At 44.3% G+C, this 25,025-nt stretch overlaps 1 protein-coding gene across 1 annotated transcript in view; it reads right to left on the minus strand.

The window, feature by feature from the left end:
- USP12 (ubiquitin specific peptidase 12) overlaps positions 1-25,025 on the minus strand; it is a 104,957-nt gene that overhangs the window by 74,530 nt on the left and 5,402 nt on the right. The gene's annotated exons all lie outside the window — the stretch shown is intronic.

Genomic DNA, 25,025 nt, shown 5'->3' on the forward strand with positions numbered 1-25,025 from the left:
AACAGGGGAAGACAAGAGATACTGAGTAACTTAAGACATAAGAAAATGTAATTACATGCCCAAAATTGTAGGGGCACCTAGGTGGCTCAGTCAGTTGGGCGTCCGACTTCGGCTCAGGTCACGATCTCACGGTCCGTGAGTTCGAGCCCCACGTCCGGCTCTGTGCTGACAGCTCGGAGCCTGGAGCCTGCTTTGGAGTCTGCGTCTCCCTCTCTCTCTGCCCTCCCTCCCTTGCTCATGCTCTGTCTCTTCCTCTCTCTCAAAAATAAACAAACATAAAAAAAAATTTTTTAATTGTACAGATAACTAGCAAAAAAATAAAGAAAAAAAATACTATCACTCCAACAAAAAGCAGCACAGGAAAAAAAAAAGGGAGGGGGAGGGAGAAAGGAGGGAGAGGAAGGGAAGAGAGGGAAAAGAGAAGGAACAGAAACGTGGCCCTAGTCATTACACTACTGACACTCAAGGGAGACTCCTTAAGTTTCTTGTTCTCTCTCAAGCTCTTGGTTTTCCTCCAGCGTCTGGAAATCCTCGGTCAGTTGTTCGGATTTGTGAGTGCAAGATGATTAGCAGAAGTACCTGGCATGGGGTCCCCCCCCCACCCGGCTCCCACACTCGTCCGGGGAGCGCCCGCGACAAGTTCCAGAGTGCGAGGAGCAGGCCGGCAGGCTCACAAAGGAAGTGGCACTCGGAGGGACGGGCTGAGCCGTGTCCCCCGCTCCTGCGGTAAAAGCGAACCACCATAAGCCCTCTGGGCTCTCTCCACTCGAGGCCTAGGAGCCTAGGCCATCACCCGCTTCCTGCAAAGACCAGGTGTCTGCTTCATCCTACAGGTAAAATCCTGGCAGGCCAGCTACCCTGAACGGAAAAAGACAGAAGGCTCCAGAGCCAGCTACCGCAAACCAGCTTCTTTAACGGGTCACTATGGTGACTGCATCACAGCCACACCCCAACAAGAGCTACAGATTCCAAATTCAACCTTCCACACGGGCTCTCCTGAGAAGCCTCCTGCCGGTCATTCTCTACGGGTTATTCTCTCTCCTGCCCGAACCCTTCCCACCCGCGACAGTCTCTGTCTTCGCCCTGCTGCTTTTCAATCTGGTCCCTTGGAGCGCCACTTATCCTCGAGCTCTAAGAGATGAATGAACTGAACACAACACACTCCCCACACTCCCATCTTTCTGCCGTTTCCACTGAACTTTTAGAAGTGGAACATGAGGGACGCCTGGGTGGTTCAGTCGGTTAAGCGACCGGCTTCGGCTCAGGTCACGATCTCGCGGTCCGTGGGTTCGAGCCCCGCGTCGGGCTCGGTGCCGACAGCTCGGAGCCTGGAGCCTGCTTCGGATTCTGTGTCTCCCTCTCTCTCTGCCCCTCCCCTGCTCCCACTCTGTGTCTCTGTGTCTCTCAAAAATAAATAAATGTTGAAGTGGTGGATGTGGATGAGCTCAGCCTGGCCTCCAGTTCCCTCTAACATATTTCTTATAAAACGAGAGTTTTTCATTTAACAAGTATATTACTTCAAAGTAGTCAACTCTCCAAAATATAAACGTTGTATAAATCATATCAAAAGCTTTGGCAATTAACAGTACAATCATAGGAGGAATATCTCTGATGCTAAATCAACCTCATCAGAAACTCTCAGCCCATATTAAAGCCCTTTCATTCATGCCAGTAGTCCAAGCAAAAATCTCCAATGTCTTCCTAAATGTTACACAATTATGGATCAATTTCAGAAAATTTTCATCTCTGACTTATCTAAAAATGATTGTTTGCCATACATTGTGATGATGTGTGTCACACTATAAATGAAAAGGACTCAAGCTCTCTTTACAAGGTCACTAAAGATCTGTGAGACAGAACTTGCAGAGAGGCAACATACAGTGAAGTGTTCTGACCAAAAGCAATTCAATTTCTAAAATTTCTATCACTCTTGGCTTGCCACCTAGGCTCACCTTCTGTTATATTCTGAAAAGTGACACAGAAGGGGAGGGTTGGTGTCCCATACTCAATGGGGGTGGGGAGATGAGAGGTCAAAGAGTCCAAGGTGAGAACGCACGTATCATATGCCCAAATATACAGGGAACTTTCTTCCAAATCTCTCAGAATAGAGGGAGTTACCTTCCTCCAGGTCCCCTAAAGTCTGTCACGTTACAAAAAAAAAATACTCTCACAATTACTTCCTTTTGAACAACAAAGGGTTATCCGAGGAAGTCTCCTGGAGCTGAGACCATCTCACTAAACGAGAGTTCCAGATGCCTTTAGGGAAGTAAAGAGCTTAAACACATTTGTTAATTATGCCTGGAGATATGATCTCATCATTGTATAAGATGGATGTTATAATAAATAAGACTTGCAAAATCACTTTTATAAAGGAAAGAATAGGTCAGCAGTCAGTGATCCATTATGTGGGGATTTCAGCAGACAAACCAAAAAAATCAATTGTCAATGTCATAAAAATAGAAATGCTATTATCCCACGCCACAGTATCCACTGACGCCACGGAAAATGAACGTAAACGTGCTGTACGCGGGGGTCCACCTAAATGAAAGCCAAGACGACATGCCACGCTCTAGGTCCCAAAAAATAACCAGAGGTGACTCAAACACTAATCGCTAATGTTAAAGATACCCTGGAGCAATCTGAATGTGAATAGAAATGTATCAAAAAATGGATGAAAACATTTACAATTTACTTTTTATCTCAAATCTCTACGCGTGACAAAATTTATCAATTAAATACAAGTGACCCTTCCCTGTACCATCTGAATCCCTAAACATTTATATTCTGTCCAAACACTTAAATGTTAAGGTCCACAAAGCCTACGAGTCATGAGACACCTGCTATTTTATATGCAGGCACAGAGCCAAATATAAACGTACCGCCAGAAGCCAGCGGGGGAAGGTGGGGAGGGAGCGCAAAGGCAAATGCGCGTCTCTCCACGCGCCACAGTGTCTAAGAGGAGCCTGCCCAAACGCATGAACTCTGTTCCCGCAGGGTCCATTCTGTCTAGAATTCAGGAACCAACAGTCCCCTCGACCACTATCCTCTCCCACTGGAGGCCTCAGCTGTCGCTGAGCCAGGGCTGTTTCCCCAGCACAGGTCAACTGCGAGAAAGCAGGAAGGAAGACTGGACGAGTTCCCCAGTGCTGCAGGACTCTCGGACGATTCCTGCTCGGAGATAAAAAGATTACTGTAAGGGGTGCCTGGGGGGGGAGGGGGACTCAGTCGACTGAGCATCTGACTCGTGACTTTGGCTCAGGTCAGGATCTCACGGTTCGTGGCTTCGAGCCCCGCATCGGGATCTATGCTGACAGCTCGGAGTCTGGAGCCTGCTTGGGATTCTCTCTCCCCCTCTCTTCCTGCCCCTCCCCGGCTCATGCTCTCTCTCTCGCTCTCTAAACAAACGAACAAATTTCCTGAAAAAGGTCACTCTAAGCAGAACCCTCATTTCCTGTCACACTGCTGAGGGTGGCTGAGGTGGGGTGACTTATAATAACCCAAGTCCAAGTCGTACGAACAACTAGAACAAAACAGACCTTGATGAAGACCCTGCAGGTAGTTTAATAAAGTGAAAGTCTTCCATGGAGAGAATAAAGTGGATAACTAACAAAACCTAGGTCAATTAGGAGACCAAACTCAAGCCAGAGAATACAGAACTTCCTGACTTCTAAGCATACACAAGGCACCACTAGAGTAAAGCCATATATGGAATATATTTGGCCCCGAACCTCAGGAAACATACGGTGTAAAAAAGGAGAACCTCGATAAAACACACAAAATGTTACATCGGGGGCTCCTGGGTGGCTCACTCAGTCAAGCGTCTGACTCTTGGTTTCGGCTCAGGTCACGATCTCACAGTTGGCGAGCTCGAGCCCCCCATCAGGCTCTGTGCTGACAGTGCGGAGCCTGCCTGGGATTCTCCTTCTCCCTCTCTCTCTGCCCCTCCCCGGCTTGCAGGCTCTCTCTCTCAAAAATAAATAAACATTAAGAAAATTGTTTTTGTTTAGATTACAATATGCAACTTACATCAAAAGCTATTTACAAAACTCATTTAAAGGTTCCCATCTAATACAATTTAATTTCAAAAATAAGGTAGTTCCTTGAATATGTGCGTTACGTTTGGGGTAAGGCATCATAGAGAAAAAGGAGAGAAAGTAGTGGACTGTCCCCAGAGAAAGAAGATGGCCATAGTCGCTGCGAGAGAACATAAGGGCGGCAGCTTCAGAAGTGCTCGTGACGTTCTTTCTTAACATTGGCACTGGCTACACGTGTGTTTAGTCTGAAAACTCCTTACATTTGTATGTCAAACAAATCAGTTTAAACACACAGAAAATCAAAAGTTCTAGACTGTGAAATCTTGTTTCTACATCAAGGAATATTAATCAAACGAGTCATTTTTAGGGGCACCCGGGTGGCTCAGTAGATTAAGCGTCCAACTGTTGATTTCAGCTCAGGTCATGATCTCACAGTTCATGAGCTCGAGCCCCGCATCAGGTTCCGTGCTGACAGAGCGGAGCCTGCTTGGGATTCTCTCTCTCCCCTCTCTCTGCCCCTACCCTGACTGCACTTTCTCTCTCAAAATAAGTGAGGAAACTGAAAAATTTTTTAAATGAGTAGTTTTTAGAGTATTTTTTAGTGTTTATTAGAATAGTATTAATAGTATGTTCATATTAGTAATAATAGGTCCTACTTATTAAGTAGTATGAAGGCCAAAGACTATGCCAGGTACTTTATATACAGGATCTATTTTATCCTCAGAACAACCCTTTTAAATAGTATCCTCATTTTATAGACAACAAAACCAAGCGTAGCGCTGCGAATCCTTACGAGACTGGAAATTTGATTAATGCTGTTTTTTCTTTATGTGTCAGTCACGCAGTACCTAGATACAAGTTTCATTGTAGAAGTTCGTAACTTGAAATCTAAACAAATTTTAATTGCAAAACATTCATTTGCTCTAACAAGAGATCGGCAGGTTTCACAATTATTTCCCAGTCAGCTGACAGCCAGTAACCACACAGCTGAAACAAGGCACTAAAACTAGTGAGCTTCAGAAATGCCACACGGGAATTTCTCTAGAGCCTTCCGCAGCAATTCCAGTTAAACCTGAAAAAATTAAGGTTCAGAGAAAAAAATCCGCTCTAATGTTAAATCTGACTTGAAAACGTCACCGTGAACTAATTTTTAGCCATTCCCCTGCTGTACGTCCCCCAAAAAAGCCTCAAATCCGTGACACCCCATACCAGTGAGCACACCTAGAACCCGTATCTTGGTTTCTAAACACCATTCTCCGCTAAAAGGAACCAAGATACTTTAGAGAAAAGGGAAAGCAGTGTGAGAAGCACCTAGAATATCTTATGTCAGGAAATTAAGAAGGGTTCAGAGAGTGACAAAGATATGACCAAGGGAAAGAGGAGCCGGCCTAACATCCACCAGCCAGGCCAGGGGCAATTTAAGCATCAAAATGTGTAACAGCGGCTAGAGACAAAAACGGCAGTCCTAAAAGCAGCTAGTGAGATGGGATGGGGAGCAGTATATTTGCTCAGTGTTAAATTTTGTCTCCCCCAAATTAAGTACAAAGTAAATACAGTAACTTGACAATGAGGAAACCTCCTGGAAAACCACAACCAACCAATCGAAACGAACATCGCCAATACCGGAACCAATCACTAACATCATATGCTTCCGGGGTATTCCTGTTAAAGATGCAGAGCCTGACTCCAATCATAAAGAAACATCTGCCAGACCCCAAGTGAGGAATACGATGCAAAAACATATGGCGTGTACTCCTCAAAAGTGTCACGGCCAATAAAGACACACACACCAAATAAGGCTGAGGGACAGTTATTAAAGGGCAGATTACAAGTAGCGAACCAACTACACCGTTAGATCATCTTTAATCTGACACTGGGCATTACTGGGATAACTGGCTAAATTTTAAAATGAACTACGGATTAGGTAACAGTATTGATTTTCTAAGTTATGCTGGTTATGAAAAAGAACACGCTTGTTCTTGGGCAATGCCTGCTGAGGAGCTGAAGAGTAAAGCAGCCCGAGTCTCCAACTTATCCTCAAATGCTCCGGGTAAACTCGCGTGTGTGTGTCCGTCAGCCAAGCAGATTTAGCAACATGTAAACAATCAGCGAACGGCAGTGAGGGCTCTTTGGGAATTCGTTGCACGACTCTTGAAACTCGGCTAGACATCAGCAAGTCACGGTGGCAGCCACTGAGGGGCGCCCCGCAGAATCCACCAGAGTTGGAGCATCAAAGAGGGTAACTGTAAATATTAAAACAACTGTAACAGATTCTAAAACATTCAGAAATCCATCGTGATGCTCAAAGGAGATTAAAAGAATGAAACGTAGGGGAAGACTCAGTCCCAGCACTGGTGGGGAAGGTCATACTGATGATTCCTCATTCTAAAACCTCATCATTGAGGAATTCAACATTCACTCTGCCTTTACAAGAAGTCTACTTCAACGCCAGCTAACGAGAGATGATTCTTTACAGAGGAATACCTGCTAATAAGCACGGAAGGAACAGAGTTAGAAAAATATCATTCTGTAAAGCCCAAAGAGATCATTGAAACTGCCCTAATCGTCAGTGGGTACATAGGGGAACAGGGTATCAGGCAAATGTCAAATACTCCAGCTTACACGGTAATTGCAAAGTGAAATATATCACTTCTGATAAGAGATACGGTGGTTTCTACTTCCATCAGAGTATCAGACAGCATCGCTAATAGATACAACTACCATCAGGTTCCACTTTACGTTATCAAGTACACAACATCACTCATGACATGTTCTTGTCAAAGAATGTTTAACCTCAGTCTAATCAAGCCTTGTGACTGCATTTCTACCTTATGAACAAATTAAGAAATACCGCAAAGAAATGTTCAGACAAATTCAGAAAGGGTCATTACAGGAGACAACCTGTCTGTGTAAAAAGTCCGTGTCATTAAGGAAAAAAAGAACTTGAGGGGCTGTTCTAGATTTAAGACTGAAGAGACAAAGGCAGAGCATGAACCTTGACTGGACTGTTGTTCAAAAAATATATATGTACCATAGACGACACTTTTTTTTTTTAAAGTTTATTTTTGAGACACAAAAAAGACAGAGCATGAGTGGCGGGAGGGGACAGAGAGGGAGACACAGGATCTGAAACCGGCTCCAGGCCCTGAGCTGTCAGCACAGAGCCCGACGCGGGGCTCGAACCCACGAACCACGAGATCATGACCTGAGCCGAAGTCAGAGACTTAACCAACGGAGTCACCCAGGTGCCCCCAAAGAAGACATTTTGAAAATAACTGGGGCGATCAGAACATGGTCTAAATACTAGACAATATTAGAAAATTGCCATTACTTGTCTTGGGTGAGAAAACGGAATTGTCCGCAAGAGAAGTGTGCCATTATTTTTAGATGATCCATCGGGGTCTGCCTACTTAATTATTCCTTCATCGATTCCTTCATCAAAAAGGTCTGCAGTTTTTGGGCTGCCTGGGTGGTTCAGTCAGCTTAAGCTACCGACTCTTGATTTCAGCTCAGGTTATGATCTCACGGTTTTGTGGGTTCAAGCCCTGTGCTGGGCTCAGCATTCGTGCGGCCTGGTTGGGATCACCCCTCTCCTCTCTCTCGGCCCCTCCCCTGCTCCTGCTCGGTCTCTCTCAAAAAACTAAACTTAAAAGAAAAGGTCTATAATTTTTCATCTGAAGGTTAAGTTTCTTCATTGGAGTCTTTATAAGGAAGCGCTAAGTTTAATTCAAGACTACAAAGAAAAGGCGGGAGGCGGGAGGCGGGCCCGGCTGCGTCAGGGTCCCCAATCACTGATTATCCCTGACATCAAGTCACACTGCCGCTGGGCTGATTCAGACTTTTCCCCGTGTCTTCCTTTCCCGTTTCCACCGCCCCGGGAACTGCCCGAAACTGTGAGTGGGGATGGATTTTCACCTGCAAAGAGAAGGTAACGCGTAGACAAGCCAAGAGAGGCACTACGTTATGAAACCTTGCTTTGGCTACCATAGGCAATTCGTGATTTGCGATCACAAGCAGAGCCTGTCAGGAAGATACAGGGTTCCCGGCAGACACCGAAAGAGTCGACGAAGGGAAGAACATCCACTGAATGGGACACCCGATATACGCTATTTACTTACTCCTCCCAACAACCTGGGAAGCCGTACTCTGGGACAGGAAGTTGCGTATGATCACTACTCACTACAGAGACTCTGGATCCAGACTCCAGGGACAGGATTCCCAGCTCCACAGCTGCATTACCGTATGACACTGGGGAAACTCCATAAGCTGTTTCGCGCCTCAGTTTTCTTATCCATAAAAGGCAGCGACAGTAGCAACCTCAGAGCTGTTGTGGGAACTAAGTGTGTTAGTATGGGTAGCGGGCTCAGAAAACCGTCAAGCTGAAAGTAAGGTAACGAACTGTCACACCTATTATTTTTGGCCCATTTTACAGATGAACTCAAGAGTTTAAGGTCATTTGCCCCTGGCTGTAACTAAAAGCAGTAGAGGGAAAGCCTGAAAACAGGTGTGTCAAACGTCGACACCCGCCCCCCCCCCCCATTACACCTACTTCCCTTCCTCCCCAAGTGTCGGGCTCTCCTCCAATCACTATGAAAGTGGAAGATATTTCCCTATGAGGTTCCTTCTTGGAAAAGGACAGGCAGGGGCGCCTGGGTGGCTCAGTCGGTTGAGCATCCGACTTCAGCTCAGGTCACGATCTCGCAGTCCGTGGGTTCGAGCCCCGCGTCGGGCTCTGGGCTGATGGCTCGGAGCCCGGAGCCTGCTTCCGATTCTGAGTCTCCCTCTCTCTCTGCCCCTCCCCCATTCATTTTCTGTCTCTCTCTGTCTCACAAATAAATAAACGTTAAAAAAAAAAAAAAGTAAATAAATAAAAGGACAGGCAGCAAAAGACGTGAAATTCTAAGCTGTGCTTCTCTCCACGTGGCAACAGTAGCCCCTGTGAAAGAAGCCTGTACCATAATGTGGTAAACGGCAGTAACAGTCAGGGCTCGAACACTCCTTGTCCACTTGGCTAAGGAACTGCACTTACTGCTTCCACAGGGAAATGAATAATGAGCTCCAACCACCTGACGTTTAAAGACAATCTTCCGACACCAATCTGTTAGTTGAAGGCTTCCCACATAACCATTTTTTCCCAGCCTTTGTTATGCCAGTTTGGTAGCTTTTCAGAATGAAGGGCAAATTAATAACAAGGTAAAGTAGCTCCCACCTTCGCTACAATCTAAATACTATGTTGCAGGAGGTCATTTCCATCGCTGTGAATATCATGATCCCAGATTTACCCCCCCCCCCCCCCCCCCCCCGCCGTACCTGTTACCATGAAGGGCTAGCTGTCCCAAGATCCCCTGTTAACTCCCAAGCCTACTTGGCACCAAATTTTTGTTGTCAGAAGAGAAAATAAGAAACAATGAAAATAAATATGTCTTGGGCTCCAAGAGGTTACAGAAGAGGAAAAGACAGAAGCCATAAATTTAAAAGTGTCTCATTTGAGAGCACTAGCATTAATAATTAATCCAATTACCCACGGGCCGTTAAAAGGATATGTAACCATACAAATTCTGTTTTAGGGGCGCCTGGGTGGCTCAGTCGGTTGAGCGTCCGACTTCGGCTCAGGTCATGATCTCACAGCTCGTGAGTTCGAGCCCCGCGTCGGGCTCTGTGCTGACAGCTCGGAGCCCTGGAGCCTGCTTCAGATTCTGTGCCTCCCTCTCTCTCTGCCCCTAACCTGCTCACATTCCCTGTCTCTCTCAAACATAAACATTAAAAAAATAAATAAATAAAAAACAAATTGTTTTTAAAATTATATTTGCTAGGCATGAAAAAGACCTAGAGAACAAAAACATGCTGTCAATCACTAGTAATTAATTAATGGGCCATAGGTGACTTTTAGTTTCTTCTTTACACATTCCTGTTCACATATATTCTTTTCATAATCAGCAAAACAATAAAATTTTTTGAGGGGGGGGTAGGGTGACGGGCAGGGGAGGGAGAAAGGGAGAATGAGAATCTTAACAGACTCCACACTCAGCGCAGAGCCCAACGTGGGGCTCGATCCCATGACCCTGGATCATGACCCGAGCTGAAATCAATAGTCAGATGCTAGACGAATTGAGCCACCAGGTGCCCCAAAACAACAAAACTTATTAAGTATCCACGTAATTAATGAAAATATTGCACAGCTGTTAAAAGGCTGGGGGGGGGGGGGGGGGTAGGGATCGAGCAATTACAAAGAGAGGGGGGAAAAAAAGAAAATCAAGCAATTGGTTAACCACTTCCAGATGTCAGCCATTATCAGGTTAATGCAAAGTTTAAGTATAAGCTCCACCGAGGCAAAGCTCCAGTGCTGGCTTGTAAGTGAAGTTAGAGGGACTTAAACTAGTTAGTTTAAAACATACTTAAACTAACCAATTGCCATTCCCCTTAAAAAAGTACAGTTCCGGGGCGCCTGGGTGGCGCAGTCGGTTAAGCGTCCAACTTCAGCCAGGTCACGATCTCGCGGTCCGTGAGTTCGAGCCCCGCGTCAGGCTCTAGGCTGATGGCTCGGAGCCTGGAGCCTGTTTCCGATTCTGTGTCTCCCTCTCTCTCTGCCCCTCCCCCGTTCATGCTCTGTCTCTCTCTGTCCCAAAAATAAATAAACGTTGAAAAAAAAAAATTAAAAAAAAAAAAAGTACAGTTCCTTAAGTTCCTACCTTGTTTCTGAAAGGACTTTAGATGGCAACACTCCTTTTAACTCATCTGTTAGGGGTGGAACGTGTTCCCCAAAAATGTGTTAAAAAGTCTGACCTCCCAGGAGCTCAGGGTGACTTGATTTAGAAATAGGGTCTTTACAGAGATAATCGAGTTGGAATGAGGTCACTGAGGTAATCTCTAATCCGATAGGACTGGTGTCCTTACAAAAAGGGGACATTTAGACACAGACACACACAGAAGGAAAACAATCTGAAGAGCCACAAGGAAGACAGCCATGCGTAAGCTAAGCTGCACCAGAAGCTGGCAGAAGCCCGGAGAGGTCTGTAACAGATGCTTCTCTAGCACCTTCCGAGGGGCCACAACCCTGCTGACACCCAATCTAACTTCTGGCCTCCAAAGCCATCAGACAATACATTTTTCTTGTTCTAAGCACTGTCTGTGGTACTTGTTACAAAGCCCTACGAAACTAACACACCCCCTCTAATAAATTCCATGTGGCCAGTCACCCTCACATCCACTGCCTCTTTAAAGGGCTCGTATGGAAATGTGTCGAACAGATATGCAGTGAAACAAGCACAATATTCATAGTTTTACTTCGTTTTAGTTTGCACGGAATTTCCTTATAAATGCCTTCTGTGACAATGTTTGTAATGAGGATGATAATATATTCTCAACTGAGGCAAAACCATTCTGAATTAATCTAATCGTTCTGACTGACAACACTGATATACTATAACGGAAACGCAACTATAAAGCAGCAATACCGTGAGTTCGAGCCCCGCCTCGGGCTCTGGGCTGCTGGCTCCGAGCCTGGAGCCTGCTTCCGATTCTGTGTCTCCCTCTCTCTCTGCCCCTCCCCCGTTCGTGCTCTGTCTCTCTCTGTCCCCAAAATAAACGTTGATAAAGCAGCAATACTTCCAACTGGAAGGCAGAGGCATTTTACATAAACCAGAATGTAAGAAGATGCAAGTCATAAACACCAAGAGACCACAGGCACTGAAAGTCAAAGTCAAGGAGGAGATCTGGAAAGCGCGAGAGAAAGAGACGTCATCACTTACCATGGAATGCCAGTAAGATTAACAGCTGACTTCTCAGCAGACACAATGGCAACAAGGCGGCAGTGGGGTAACGCGTTCAAGTGCTCAAAGGAAAAAAACCATCAACCAAGAACACTAAATCCAGCAAAGCTCTCAAACTAACTGTGAAATACCTTCTCAGACAGAAAAGGGAAAAAGAAAAAATTGACAATTTTTTGCTAGTGGCCACATCTTACGAGAAGTACTAAAGGAGATTGTTCAGGCCGAAAGCGAGTGAACTCAGACGGTAATTCAAGCCCACACGAACCAAAAAGGAAAAAAAAATGAAAAAAAAATGAAAAAGAAAAAGAAAAAGAAAAAGAAGGACCCGTAATGGTAATTATTTCACTATGAAAGGCAAAATAAACACATTTTTTCTTCCTTTCATCTCTCAACTGATTTTAAAAGCAATTATATTAAAAATGTATATAAAATATTGCTGGGACTAGAATATACTGCATATAAATACACATGTGATATATGTACCAATAACAGCTTCCCATAAGAGGGGAGTAGGAGCAAAGCTGTAAGGGACAACAGGGTTAGGGATCAGAAATTGTAAAGTACTACTTATAACCGTGTGCTTGATGAGTTTATGACATTAACAGATGTAATATGCACACTAATCATGCCAGCAAAGGGGAGAAAGGAAATGGGCCCACGAGGGAGTAATTCCTCTTTTCCACTGGAATTAAGCTATTATAAAGGTGAAGCCGATTCTGAAAATTTACGATGTATATGGCAAAACCTAAAGCAACCACTAAAAGTACACGCACCCGCAAAAAAAAAAAAAAAAAAAAAAAAAATCAATAATGAAACTAAAAGACTACATTAGAAAACATTCACATTATGCAACAGAAAAAAAGTAAAAGGGAATACACGGGAAAAAAGACATGAGCCGGGAAAAAATTTGTAACACCTTGGTAACTGGATTCAAGCAGATTAAAGCAGGCATCTTCAGGTAGGTGTCCTCGTCAGCCCAGGCTGCTGTTAACAGACCCCCCGGACCAGGAGGCTGAAACAACACACATCTATTTCTCACGCTTCTGAGGCTGGAAGTCCCCGGATCGGGAGGCCAGCACAGCTGGTCCCGCCCACAGCCCCCTCCCAAACTGCGCATCGCTAACCTCTGGTGGATCCTCACCCGACCGAGACGCAGACAGACAGCTCTGTCTCCTCTAAGGGGTCTCCTCTAAGGACAGTCCTCCTCCCATTCATGAGTTCCACCCCTGCGGCCTAGTGCCTCCCAAAGGCCCCGCCTCCATCACCTCTACCATTTTCAATATAGGAATGCGGGGGGGTGGGCCTTCAGGTTGCTAATCAACTGACCTTGGGATAGGAGATTATCACATGAGTTACATGTGAGTTACATGTGAGTTACATGTGAGTTACAAGGGTCCTCGTAAATGTGAGACAGGCTGAGAGTGGTGTGGTGGGACAAAGACTGACCAGCCTTCACTGGCTCTGTAAAATGGAGGGGCCACCAGCCCAGGAATGACAGCAGCCTCCAGAAACAGGAAAAGGCAAGGGAAGAGTCTCACCCCTGAAGCTTCCGGAAGGAAACACAGCTCTACTGACACCTCGTTAGCCCAGGGAGACCCATTTCAAACTTCTGGTCTCAAGAACTGCAGAATAATAAAAGTTTAGGTTGTTTTTGGCCACTAAATTGGTGGTAATATGTTACGTAGACACAAATTTCTGGTTCATTTTAAACATTGCAAACAGAAATCAATGCACTCTAATAGCCTAAATTTGAAAATTAAAGTGACTGACCCTGGTTAGTTCATCTAGTTTTTTGTTTTTTTTTTTCAATTTTTAATGTCTATGTATTTTTAAATTTTTTTTTCAATGTTTATTTATTTTTGGGACAGAGAGAGACAGAGCATGAACGGGGGAGGGGCAGAGAGAGAGGGAGACACAGAATCGGAAACAGGCTCCAGGCTCTGAGCCATCAGCCCAGAGCCCGACGCGGGGCTCGAACTCCTGGACCGCGAGATCGTGACCTGGCTGAAGTCGGACGCTTAACCGACTGCGCCACCCAGGCGCCCCAATGTCTATGTATTTTTGAAGGAGAGAGAGAGACAGAGCAAGAGCAGGGAAGGGGCAGAGAGAGAGGGAGGCACAGAATCCAAAGAAGGCTCCAGGCTCCAAGCTGTGAGCACAGAGCCTGATGCCGGGCTTGAACTCGCGAACCTCGAGATCATGACCTGAGCCCAAGTCGGACCCTTAACTGACTGAGCCACCCAGGCGTCCTATTTCATCTACTTTTCTTAATCATATGCTTAAAATTTGAAGTTGCTTTAATAACAGCAAAAGTAAGTGCACGACTTCGAAACAGAACATATTAAAAAGGGGAAAAGAAGAGAAACTACTTTGTCTAGCATTACTGTACAATCACAACTGAGTCTTAATTCAGATGCAAGAATTGTATTAGGATCCCATGTATTTATCCATTTGTAATATCACAAAATTATGTTTACATATGAAAAAATTTAAACTTTGTTTTAAAGCTTACCCTGACTAAATAATTGCTTTGGAGTGCAATTATGAAAATATGCTGCATATGCAAGAAATTCACATCTATACAGCCTTAAACATGATACAGAAAATAGGTCTACGTCCTCTCTAAGCATTTTCTGTATTTCTTTCAAATAAAAAAAACTTACAAAGGCAGTTGAAACTCTATTCTTAACCCCTGATGAAATGCTGGATCCAGGCAATTATTGCAACAGTTGCTAAAAATCATTAGGTGAAAAGCGGCTGGGGAGCTGCATAATAGGAGTCCCACTGACAACACCTGAACCCACGTCAACTTCCCTTGCACGAGAAGACACACGGACCTCCCAGTGTGACGGATACACAAGTACACATCACCTCTGACATGTTCTCTCACCACCACCCACCTACTCACTTGTTCCAGCCCTGCCAAAACAAACAAAACGACGACGACGACTCTGGATCGAGCCTCCAGATGTACCAGTGCACAGAAATACACGGGATCCAGGAAATCCCAACCACCACCAAAAGGATGCAATCAACAAAATGCAGAATACGAGAGAAGCTATGGGACACTTGAATTTCTTCAACTGGTACACTGTTATTTACAAAAAGGTTGAGGGATCCATATTCAAGAGATAAAACATCCAGGGGCGCCTGGGTGGCTCAGTCCGTGAAGCACCTATCGCAATTTCGACACAGGTCCCGATCTCACAGTTCTCAATATGGAGAACACTGAGACTCGCATAGGACTCATGCTGAGCATGAAGCCTGCTTAACATTCTCTCCCCCTCCCTCCCTATCTCCCTTCCCCCTCCACTCCCCCTTCTCTTCCCTCCATCCCTCTCCCCCGCCCCCCCAAAAAAGAGACAGAACATCCAAATGCAACGAATGGACCCAGCTATATAAAACCATTTGAGATAATCGGGCAATTTCAACAATGACTGGATTGAGGGTATTAAGAAACTGGGGGATGAGGGGCGGAGTGGGCAGTAAATGCTACTGTGGTAGTATTGGGGGGGAGGGGGTGCTCTACATTTATACTACCAGTGGTCCAGGGGCAAAAGCACCAGATGGAATCCAGAGAGCTCTCAGGCAGAATTCTAACCTTGAATCACAGCCACACAACTGTAGTCTAAAGTAAGCTCTCTGTCCATTTTCTCATTTGTGAAACAGGATACCACTATCTATTGGCCCATTTCACAGGTTTTACAGTTGCTGAAAAGATAAAGTAATAATAAAGTGGTCTCGAATGTAAACAATGATCTTGGTGAGGCTTCTTCACAGCAGGTATTTGCCATAAAAATATTTTCCGCATAAACTATTTTGACTAATGACTGACCCACAGTAACCAGGTTCTGTTGACTTTTTTAAAACACGTTTTCTACGGAACGAGTCCCTCTGATCCTTTTTCTGCTCGAGTCTTACATACAATAGGCTAAAGAACAGGAGGGGTGCCACAGCTGAAAAGGACGGAGGTTCTCGGACTTGTCTTTCCCTGTCACTCGCTACTGGGGGGACAAGGGGTGGGGTGTCCTTTTTATGAGGTCTCCCACCTTTCTTTACCCGCTGGGTCGAACGTACTTCTTCTCACTAACTCACTGTAGCCCAAAGGAGAACTGGACGCTACAAACGTGATTATTAACCACACACGAACGTCTTTTTCGAAAGTACCAACCTTCACGAGGTTTCCTGCCGAAACCAACACAGCGGAGTCAGTTTAACTCATCTGAGGACAAAGCTGCTGGAACATTCAACCACTTACATACTCTTCTTTGCGAGCTGCCTTCACTCACTCATCCGCTCTCGCTCCCTCCCCCAAACGCTCTCCCCGCCCTCCCTTTCCTTCGAGCTACCTCTCGAATCCCCTCAAGCTCCTTGTCCACCGCTCCCAAGAGCCTCCTCCGGCTTGAACGGCCGGCCTGCCTTCCGGGTAAGCGTCCAGTCCGCGGCACCTTCACCTTGCCACGTGGGAGTCTGGTCTCCCAACTAGACTGCAAGTCCTTTGAGGACAAGGACGGAAAGGGAACGAGCCCTCCTTTCTACATCCCCTGACTCTGTGAACACTCACGGATTCCGACGGCCCCACTGCTCTTAGGGGATGAACGGGACCCCCCTCCCCCCCCCATAAAGGTATCTGTAGTCCTGACCCTCAGGACCTCACAGTGTGACCCTATTTGGATAATCCAGTGAGAGGTCATTAGACTGGTCATTAGAGTGGGCCCTAGCCCAGTGTGACTCGTGTCTTTACAAAAAGGGGAAACGTGACAGAGACAGACAAGAGGGATGGCCATGTGAGACAGGGGCACAGGGGGAAAATGCCAAGCCGAGATGAAGGCAGAGGCCTGGGGGATGCATCTACGCCAAAGACTGCCAACGAGCGCCAACAGCTTTGGGAAGGGCGGAGAGGGCTCTCCCGCAGCCCTCCAAAGACCCAACTCACGGCTGCCTCCTGCATTCTGGACCTCTGGCCTCTACAACCTGGAGACAATACCCTTTGTTATTTGAAGCCACTCGAGTTTGGGCGCTTTTAAGAAACTAATACAAACGGGGGGGGGGGGGGTGCCTGGGTGGCTCAGTCAGTTAGCCACCGACTCTTAATACAGACTCAGGTCATGATGTCCACACTCCCGAGATCAAGTCCCGCACTGGGCTCAGGGCTGATGGCACAGAGCCTGCTTGGGATTCTCTCTCCCCCTCTCTCTCTGCCCCTCCCCTGCTCTCTCTCAAAATAAATAAACATTAAAAAAAAAAAAAAGACCTAATACAAATGGGGTTTAAGAAAATGAAAATGTGGGTTACTGGAGGGATTGTGGGAAGGGGGATGGGCTAAATGGGTAAGGGGCGGGGCGCCTGAGCTCAGGGGCTCAGTCGGTTGAGCGTCCGACTTCGGCTCAGGTCATGATCTCGCACTCCGTGAGTTTGAGCCCTGCGTCGGGCTCTGGGCTGATGGCTCGGAGCCTGGAGCCTGCTTCCGATCCTGTGTCTCCCTCTCTCTGACCCTCCCCCGTTCATGCTCTGTCTCTCTGTGTCAAAAATAAACATTAAAAAAAATTTAAAAAAAAAAAAAGGCCATCTAGTGTGTTGTCACACAAGAAGGTTGCCAGTATCCAAGTGTGGTTACAGGGTTAAGGCTTGATTTTCATAGAGGGGGGGAAAAACCACATCAGAAGTCAAGCCTGCTTCTTCCTCCAACTTTCTCTTTGTCAAGTTGACAAAGTCAAGGCATAGACTTCACCAAGCATGGGAACATGTCAGGTCTGTGTTGAACTGGGTTCCCAGTCTGGGAGATGTAAACCTCCTCAAATTTAAACAATGTAGCGAGTCAAATGAAACTAACTAATAAAGGAAAGAAACTGGTTAAAAAAAAAAAAGTGTCTTTTCAGGAAGTATATGCAAATAATGACAATAAGAATAATAAATTTACCTAGCAGAATCAAGGCACAGTATTTCTGGGTTTTGATCAATTATATCTATTTAGCCTTTGACATTTCAAAATTGTTCCAACTTTTGTTCACCTTTAAATAAATAACCCTGACTACTATCAGTCTGAGAACATCATCAGGGTTACACCCTTAAGTCCATCACATAATGAATGACAAACACTCCATTTCTATTCCTCACCAGTTCCTAGACAAACCATCATTCAAGGCTGTAAGTTGCAAACATTCTAAATATTATACCTTGGAGAACCTGGGTGGCTCAGTCAGTTAAGCATCGGTTATTATTTCAGCCCAGGTCACGATCCACAATTCAGGAGTTCAAGCCTCATATCGGGTCCTGTGTTTACAGTGCAGAGCCTGCTTGGGATTCTCTCTCTCTTTCTCTCTCTCTCTCACTCCCTCTGTCCCTCCCCCACTCTCTCTCTCAAAACAAATAAACTTAAAAAAAAATAAATATATATATATAGTATTTTGTTTTCCAGAAACAAGAACACCCTTCTTCCCCTATTTCAAAACATTTTCCTCATGCAAATTTCAAATTACCAATTGCTATCCCCAAGGTACCACCGTAATCATCCTGCATGTATCTTCATAAAGCAAATTAAATACCAGGGAATCTTTCCAACATCGGCAAAAAACAAAACAAAAACGAACATTGTTGTGGAACAATATTCTAGAAAAAAAGACAGTAGCTTCTTCAAAGTTATGCCTAATCTTTTGAACTGAGATAATCACATACAAATCAGAATAACTGTTTTTGTCTACAGAATCTCATATTACAAACATATTTTCCATTCCAAAGAACAGAAGGCTTTTATTTTATTCTCTCCTTTTGCCCCTAGAACCTCCTGCACTGCTTACTTGATACGTGCCCAGATGGGCTCCTGGTATGATCGTAATTTGAAAGAATTACAAAGTTCTCTCGTCAAGGATCCCTGAAAGACCCACACAGACCAATACTGTAGAAATTAACAAAATTTACTTTCCATAATTTTAGACCTTTAAAAAAATGCCACTAGATGGGAATTACAGGAAATTTGCTGACATCAGAAGTTAACTGCTCTCAGGATGCCTGGGTGGCTCAGTAGGTTGAGCGTCCGACTTCAGCTAAGGTCATGATCGCACAGTTCCTGAGTTCAAGCCCGGCATCAGGTTCGGCATCAGGTTCGCTACTGTCAGGGTGGAGCCCGCTTCGGATCCCCTGTCGCTCTGCCCCACCCCCACTTGCTCTCCCTCCCAAAAATAAATAAACATAAAAAAAAAAAAAGTTAACTGCTCCCTCACAGCACAATTCAGTAAACAATTGTCTGTTAGTAAGAGAGCCAAACCCACAAATACCTTATCAAAGAAAAAACAAAACTCTCTATTAACCATAAATTTACAGAGCCATTAGATTAAAAAACAAATAAATAAATAACCTAAAACTTTGCTTCATCAATCACTTGCGCATCCTAAGGCCAGGATCCGTAAAATACTCACTTTCAAACTTGGACGTGACTACACTCTGTCAAAGCGAACTTGTGAGCCCCGTCTTAACTCCCACAGTTCATGGCACTCGCATCCTCTCCTTATGAGGACAAGAAGTCCTATCAATAATGGTCATATAATGATTTTAGCTTCTATTTATAGCACAAAGGCCTTCCACATGAATCATCTCATTTCACATGCATCCACTCATGGGGTCTAATGGGAATTACTATTCCATTTCACAGCTGAAATCCAAGTACCAATAATTAACGAAGTGGGACTCAAACCTACACACACACACACACACACACACACACACACAGCTTAGAAGTTAGAGACAAAAATTCCCAAATTCTTGTCTAAAAAAGAAGGAGAAACAATTTTGTCCCAACCATGATAGCTTCAACATATTGGCTTGTGGACATCATCACAGACTTGGAAGTCGAGAACTCTGGACCCCATCCCTAGTTGCTGTGGTGGCGACCTGAAGCCTAGGTCTCCAACCTGTGAAAACGAGGTTACTATTACCTGAGCCTTCCTAACCCTAAGTGGATCTTCAAGACGACAGCCAGAGAAAGTATGAAGCTAACAACAACAAAAAAGCCCTAAATAACTTTGAAATGATCCTGAAATATCTCAAAGACCAGTCTATACATAGACTTGGTTTTCTTAGGTATGGCAGCAGTGTTGCATTGTTAGGTATGTCGTCTTTTTGTTTTAGGCAGGCTTCTTGTTTGGCAATATTTTGGCTTTTATCCAATTTCATAGTCCCTTCACCATAATACAGAAAAATTTAATCTACTTAGATTTAATGTAATTAATGCAGGAGGGCTTATTCCACTTCATTTTTGTCTTCTGTTTATCACTTTTTTTTTCCCCCCTTCTTGTTTTTCCCATCTTCCTGCCGTCAGAGTTTGAGTGCTGGTTTACATTTCTGCTGGTTTGGAAGCAAGAAAATTTGTTTCTTGTGTGGACTCGTATTTATCTCTCCTTGAGTTTTAACATGCATATGTAACTTTAAATTTTCTAATACTGGGGCTTGTGGGCCCCGGGGCGGGGGCGGCGGGGGGGGGGGGGGGGGCGGGGAACAAGACCTTTAACAGGTTTTAACTACCCACTGAATAGTTTTCTACCCCATCTTGTTACTGTCATCTTTAAAAAAAAAAAAAAAAGGAACTTTTAATAATCAATTAAATATACTGACACATTTTTATCAATTCCATTGTTTCATGATCCCTACAACTTTCCTCTGAACTTACATTTCCTCAGGCTAAATACACATTTTAGTGATATCTAAAGAGAGTCAATGGTTGTTGGTAAACTCTCTTGGTATTTCGTGGTCTGCCCCTTCCTCCTCTCCAGCCTCCAAGGACTCCTTCCGTGCAAACCAGCTACAGATTCTAAAAGCAGCACATCATCTGTCCCATGACTGCACACCTTTGCTTGCCTCTGGAATCCCCCCCTTTCTTGCCCATGCAATACATGACTTCATTTCAAAAATTCAAATCTCTTCTGTGAAGCTTTTCCCCTGAATTCCTCTTCTCTCTCCCAGAGTGGACCACTTTCTCTTTCGCATGTATGTATCATTACAATTTATGCAAAAACCATCTCCTTACACTCGTCTTTTGTGTCTACCCTCCTTCCCAACCTTTTTCTCATCGTGGTATACACAGACAATAGTAACCGTAGAGCCCACAAAAATATACAGATAAGGCTGTTCTCACCGGGATGTGACTGGTCAAGGATCTCTGGTCAATCCAGATGGCTCCTGGCTGCCCAGTGGCCATGAGGATTACTTTCTCAGCACACCTATAAACCAGTCAGGACACACTCCAGGGGAAGCTCTGTGAGGCCAGGGCTTATCATGGTCATCTCTGTATTCTCAGTACCCACACCCACCCTGATAATCGTGTAGTTCTCCATTCAGACTTCCTGAAAGTACTTACTGAAGAAAAGGCACTCTCTACACACACCCCCAAAAAACCCAAAGAACAAACAAAAAAAGCACGTCACTATCAGCTTAATAACAGTGCCCATTATTCCCCCAAATAGTCCCCATCCTCCCATGGAGAACACTTACTATCAGGCAGAAGACTTATTGGGTCACTAAAACACCAAAATAAAATCAAAGGCAACAGTACACTAACTCGGCTAAAAGATGCTGTGATTTAAACCAGCATTCACGAGCATGAAATGCATGGGTGGTTCCCGCACCTAAAGCATTTCGAGAAGAACATCTGTGAGCCATCACTGAAATAAACATCACTTCTCGGTTTAAATTGGACATAAATTTTTACTGGCACGCAGCCTTCGACATGTGGATTACTACAAACGGGATTACCGGCAAACGTCTACACTCTGTAGCCACTACACCATTTTTTAAAAAACAGCTAACGGTCTTTCTCACAGAGAAGCGACAGAAAAGCCTAAGCCAGAGAACATCTAGGATCATGAAATCGTGAAGAGCTGCAATCAGGTTCTCTGTTAAATATCTTGTACTTGACATTATCACAACGTTCTTCTGGATGGAGCACGTCTGCGAAAGCAAAGACTTAACGACTTTGCTTTTTCCAAAGCAAAGTATACTTGAATGGTCTCCCCTCACCTCCCTCTTTAACACAAAGCCTAAGCGTGGGGCTTTAAACGACCAAACTTTAGTTTTAGGGATTTTCAACAACACCGTGTGTCCGGTTTCAAGTTTTCAGTCCAGCAACCCACACGTAACTCCTCACAAGGTCTAGCATTTACCTTTCTCTTGCGATCCTTAAAGTACTTTACAGATATTAAATAATCCTGTTCCAGCCGTGAGGCGGGGAGAGAAGTTTTAGATAAGATACGAAAGGAGGCTGGGTAACTACACTGCAGGCCAGCAAGAGACGCCGTTCCAGGAGAGGACAGAGGCATGAACAATAGGAAGATATGAAAGGAAATAAGGCCTGAAGCTGACTTTAATGCACACAGCCCGTTCTCACGGGGGCAAAGAGTTGGTGTGCTTTTTCTCTCTAGTGTAAAGAATAAGGTAAGATTTCTCATCGAAAGGTGGCATTCCCCACCTTACCTAAACTTCTAAAACACGGTTGAGAATGTCACAAATTAGACCGTTTTTATTCCCAGACAGAAGGAATAAAATCTTTCTACAACCTATTCAAAACAGGACGACAATCTACATTCTTGGTTTGTAACATCAGACTCTGATCCACCTCAACATAAATCTGCGCTTTCACAGTGTAATATACTACCACTAAGCTATTTCTTGTGGTGCAAATGAACTTCAGGAACTGCACTGCATAAAAGAAATTTCAATTCTGCTTACTAACATTTGTTGAGGCCACGAACACTAATCAGTAGTGCCCCAGGATCCCTTCCATGCCCAGGGGAGCAAATCGCTTTAGAAGGGTAGAGTAACAAGAACCTCCACCGCCATTATGTAAGTGATCACCATGAGCCAGACAGAATTTTGTCTTCTTCTTCCTTTTTTTTTTTAATTTGAGAGAGAGCGAGCAAGGGAGAGCAGGAGAGGAACAGAGGAAGAGAGAGTCCCAATCAGGCCTCACACTCAGCATGGAGCCCAGGGTGGGGCTCCATCCCATGACCCTGGGATCATGACGTGGGCCAAGGTCAAGAGCCGGACCAGGTCAAGAGCCGGACGCTCAAACTACTGAGCCGCCCAGGCTCATTTCATCCCTACTGTACAGATAAGGAAACCATCGCACGCAGAAGTAACTTGTCCAAGGTCACACAACTAAGTACACAAATGTGGAACCTCCGTCAAGGGCAAGAATTCAAAATTCTTTTGAATGATATCAGAAAAGAAGAAAATTTCAAACTTGAGTAAATAGTTACATAGAACAGCCTGCTAATGAATAAAATGGCAATACCACTAACTGCTACTACATGCTTTTCAAGGAAGAAACGTGCATTTGCTTTGGACTGTAACTTTCCATGAACAAAACTGGGAACCTAGGCATAACTCATATTTAACTGTATCTAATTCCACGCTCCTTATATTATCTAAAACAGGATTAGAAGCAACCTACTAAATGGGAGAAGTATTTGCAAATCCTGTATCTGATAAGGGGCTAATATCCAAGCTATATATAGAAAGAACTCATTCACAGAGTCAATAGCAAAAAAAAAAAAAAAAAAAAGATTTTTAAAAAGGGCAGAAGATCTGAACAGACTTTTTTTCAAAAGACATATAGATGGCCAACAGGTCTATGAAAAGATGCTCATCCTTAATCCTCAAAGAAACGCAAATCAAAACCATGACGAGATACAAAACCTCATACCTGTTAGAATGTATCGAAAACACAAGAAGTAAGTGTTGGTGAGAACACGAAGAGGAAACCTTTGTGCACTGCCGATGGGAACATAAACTGGTACGACCACTATGGCAAGCAGAATGGAAGTTCCTCAAAAAAAATGAAAAACAGAACTACCCCATGATCCTGCAATCCCACTTCTGGGTATTTATCTGAAGAAGAGGAAAGCACTGGCTCAAAAAGGTACAGGCAGCCCTATTTACAAGGGCCAAGACGTAGAAGCAACCTAAGTATCCACTGACGGATGCACGAATAAAAGAAATGACGGTATATGCATACAATGGAATGTTACTCGGCCATAAAAAAGAATGAAATCTTGCCACATGTTACACCTTGGATTGATCCGAGGGCATTGTGTTAAGTAAGTCCCACAAAGAAAGACAAATACCATATGAACTCTCATATGTGGAATCTTAAAAACAAAAACAAAAAACCCCCCACCTCATACACCTCACAGACATAAAGAGAACAGACTGGTGGTTGCAGTGGAAGGTGTGGGGGGAGGAAGGTAGTCAAAAAGTAAAAAGAAACAATGAGTACATAAAATATGACTAAAGCTTCCAAAATGATAGTATCAATAATTTATAAACTCTCAAAGATCGGAGTATTGAGTCTTAGATCAAAAAGGAAACATGAGAGATATTTATTAAAGTGTCCCTTATTTTAGAAATGAGAAAATTCAACTGGAACTTTTGAGAGAGACTTTCCCATATATACAGATCTAAATGTCAAAATGTGGACGAGAGGGGCGCCTGGGTGGCTCAGTCAGTTAAGCGCCCGACTTAGGCTCAGGTTGTGATCTCACAGTTCCTGAGCTTGAGCCCCGCTCGGACAGCTCGACAGCTCGGAGCCTGGAACCTGCCTCGGAGCCTGGGTCTCCCTCTCTCTCTGCCCCTCCCCCGCTCACGTTCTGTCTCTCTCAAAAAAAAAAAAAAAATGTGGACTAGAATTTACCTTCTGGTCCAACTGTTTTAATATACCATACTTTAGGATACACAACAAAATACTAGATTACATTTCTGGAATTAAGCTGCTAAAAGAAAATCTGATTTAGACTATAGATTAGACTACCTAAAGCTGAAAAATGAAGGTTTCTGGAAAGGAATTAATGCCGCTAAGTAAACAAATAATAATGTTAAATAATCTTTCCTGAGAGTGGAAAAGTTTCAGGAGAGCTAGAAGAAATAGGACTTCGAAGCCAGGAAGAAAGAAACGTCAAAGGCCTGGCATCAAGCAAGACAACAAGCCAGGCCGTGATCAAGTCTGGCTGAAACTGACCACGTGGGTCATGGTAGGGTAAATCATTAACCTGCTCTGAGACCCAGTATAAAAGGATCAGGCAGAGGAGGAAGGTAAGCAAAACTACAGGATACAAAAGAGAGTCTTTATACACATTCCACACACTTGACTACGGTATTTCAAACCATACTTTGAAAGCATATTAGAAGTTTCAAATCCCAATGGTCTTACCTCCGCTTGTGATAATAAGTACTTGAG

The sequence above is a fragment of the Prionailurus bengalensis genome, chromosome A1, assembly GCF_016509475.1.
Source record: "Prionailurus bengalensis isolate Pbe53 chromosome A1, Fcat_Pben_1.1_paternal_pri, whole genome shotgun sequence".
NCBI lineage: Eukaryota > Metazoa > Chordata > Mammalia > Carnivora > Felidae > Prionailurus > Prionailurus bengalensis.